Source organism: Thunnus maccoyii, chromosome 10 (genome assembly GCF_910596095.1).
Source record: "Thunnus maccoyii chromosome 10, fThuMac1.1, whole genome shotgun sequence".
Lineage (NCBI taxonomy): Eukaryota > Metazoa > Chordata > Actinopteri > Scombriformes > Scombridae > Thunnus > Thunnus maccoyii.
This window is the reverse complement of record NC_056542.1, coordinates 24936295-24939599: the sequence shown is the minus strand read 5'-3', so window position 1 is coordinate 24939599 and position 3305 is coordinate 24936295. Positions and strand designations below refer to the sequence as shown.

Genomic DNA, 3305 nt, shown 5'->3' with positions numbered 1-3305 from the left:
GTAGCAAAGGGAACACAGGCAGTTCTCTTGACAGTGTCCAGGTCCCTCTTGAACTCTGTCCCCACTGTCCCAATGACAGAAATACACAGACATGCCAGTAGTTTCACTGTTTCAAGATTCCACATAACCACTCTTGACCTTGATTTGACCTCCTCTGGGGACTTTAAAATCCCTTTGAATGAATACAGGTCAAATTTGACCAAAATTTTTAATATTCTGGACCACTTTAGGAAGAGTCATAAAATTTCAGGCTTAAAGAATGTGATTCAGGGTGTCTTTACTGCTTTCAAATGTCAAAAGGGGTCAAATTTGACCCAAACAGTATGTAAAGGTTAAACTGTTGAAACAAGAAGCAACAGGAAAATTACAACACACATGAAGTACAGTTGGTATTTAGTAATTCTGTAACACAACTTTATTTCAGCTACCTGGTCATTTCATATAAATCAATTTATATAATCACTCTCAGCTCTTAATACAATGTTCTTACATAACAATTGAAAAAAATGATAATACCAATCATTTCAGCATTATTTTGTAATGAAATTTGATGGCTCAAAGTGATTGCTGTTGTCATGCTGTCAATATTTGGAAGGTGGTGTTTTTCATGGATCTTTTTTTTTTTTGCTGAAATTTCCCAAGTGTTTTGATCCAAATGCCAGAATATCAAATACAGGGGAATTTGAGAACAATTTTATTGCACAATGCCTTGTTTGCTTCCACAGTAAAAACTCAGCCAAAGTCAGTCAAAAAGGTTCGAAACTGGCACTATCCCACACACCACTGAGGCTGATTGTAGAGTTATTACAGGCAGTCTATCTCACAGATAGACAACGCTTTAAGATAGACTTCATAGTCGTTTGAGAGCCAACAGTGTTTGTAGGAAACTGCCAAATCCAGGTTGAGATTTCAGATCGGATTAACAGACATCCTTCTGCAGCCTCCAAGGGCAACAAAACTCTGCTGTGATGAGGTGACACTTCCAGTCCCTCAATGCTTGGCCAAAGAAAACACAGCGGAAAGGGAGAGGCTGGAAAGGAAGAGGAGGAGATCTATAGAGTTGATAGATAGGCAGGTATTGGAAGGTAGGTGGAAGCACAGGTTAGTTGATCAGTCAAACACTGAGCTCGCTGTGTAATCATGATGGCACATTTACGCATCTAAGAAACACGAGACACAAGAATCATACAGTATGCAAATATTTTTGTGATTTATGATTAACAGCTTGATTGCTTTACTTAATTATTGCCAGCATTTGCTTTCATTCATCATTCACTCATTAAGAAAAATGCAAATGCATTTGACAAGTCAGTTTTATGCACATTAAACATACTGAATCATTGTTCTGAAATCCGTTGACTTACTGTAAATTTATTTCAAATTTCTCAAGTTTTGAATGTTGTTTTTTTTAAGGAACTGCACATTTCAACCACAAACTTCTCTTGTTGGCCACTGTGCAGCTCCACTGGAGGTAAAACACTGTCCTGAGGAGAAGCTCGATGTTAGCTGTGCAGACAGGAGAATAATTCACTGGGATGTATTTATCCAGCCGGCCCAGGGATTCAGTCCAGGACCCTGCTACCTTCAAGGAGTCTCTCTCACTTTTTGGCTACCATTGCCTTCCACCATTTTTGGGCTTTGCCAGAAAGTTTGGAAAATTCTGGGTATTCAGCAGCCCCAGGCACACGCTATGTATAAGTGGTGTCAAGGGTTTGAATACGACTACAGATGGCCTTGCAATATTTCATCCCCAAGTCTTCCTTTGTATTTTCCACTGTATACTCTCCTAAAAGGCAGATATGCTATAAAAAATAATTGTTATAATGAATGTTTTAACTTTGGTTAAGTCCTGGCCCTCTAACCCTAGACTTTGTGGCTTACTGATGCTAAGCAGCTCTTGGCATGAGTGTAACTCTGCGATTAGTGCCCCTTTAAACACTTATAATTCACAGCCTATGAAAATATTATCAGAGAGGGCCGGCGCGCTGCCTGAGGGGGTCAGGAGGTTGTTTTAATGGTACCATGGGCTCAGTGTGTTGAACTGTTCAAGCTTACAGCATTAGGGATGCCTTAAATCACTTCCAGGGGGTTGAGAATTTGAAGAAAAACTATATGAGATATAATCATATATGTACGGAGTAATGTAAACGTGAAAATTAGGCATAATGCTCTGCCTGGAACATGTGGAAATTATTTTAAAAGTTTGAATTATAATGACAAATGGTTTGTTTTTCCAGTGTTGTGTATAAAGGAAAGGCCTGAATTCTCATATGTTCACATCTGCACATGCATATATACACACACCCACACACCTCTGCTCAGACCTAAATTTCCTGTTAAGTAGTAGTAGGAGGTGAATGTGAAAGATTTGTCATTAGGCTAGTGGCTCATATCAGCTGACAGTTTATACAAGGAAGCTTAAATATCAATAAATACTTTGTTCTGCTACACAGGTGCTTTCTGTTTCCAAGACATGTGTCGAAGAAAGAAATAATGAAAAATATCCAAGAAACGTTGACTCAGTGAATGGCAATCAAGGTTGCACTACAGCATGGTTTCGTTTCTCCAAATGTAAGCATCATATTAGATCAAAAAAATAGACTTTTATACCGTGTGCCAAATTAGGAAAGTGGTAAAACTGTTTTCACAAAATAACTAAATCACTAGGGTTTAATTTTGCGGACAGTGATTTATTTTTCTTTTCTTATTTCCTGGTAACTCCCCATTGCATATTGTAGTGTGATGTGTGTGTAGAGTCTGTATTTTTCAAGGGAGAAAGTCTTTCAAACTAAATTATGATGCAGAGCTCACAGAAAGGAAATCCAGAGCAGAATTTGTCTCTTACTGTAGAGATCAAGGTTGCTGCTGTAACATGTGTTATGTGTGTATGTATGTTATGTTATCCATGTGTTACAAGGATCTCCCGCTGCAGTTTGCAATATGTGGGGTGAATTAAAAATGTCTTCTAATGTTTAAAAAGCGTATAGTTGAAAAGTGCAATATTATTGTCTATTATTAGTTTTTTAGATTCCATGACAAAGATATTAAATAATTCAAAATAATTTATTCATTTTATGGCAGTAGTTCACAAGTTTTCTAAGATTTGGTCTAGTTATGTAACAAGCCAAATCCACATCAGCATAGCCCCAATAATGCACACATGACATGGTCTCTATTTATTTCTGAACTTCTGCTTCATAATAAACCTGATAAATAATTTACAGTTACAGAGAAAGATGTGTCAGGACTTGCTACCTTCATAGTTTTGTGCTTTATTATCTATTCATACTGAGACTTGTTTTCAG

The 3305-nt window shown here is 37.5% G+C and overlaps 1 long non-coding RNA gene across 1 annotated transcript; it reads left to right on the top strand.

Annotated features, from left to right (window-relative positions):
* The first annotated feature begins 358 nt into the window (after positions 1-358).
* Positions 359-2994, top strand: LOC121906158. The gene is made up of 2 exons (XR_006098556.1): positions 359-1085; positions 1461-2994. It is a non-coding gene; the product is annotated as an uncharacterized LOC121906158 (long non-coding RNA).
* Positions 2995-3305: the final 311 nt, after the last annotated feature.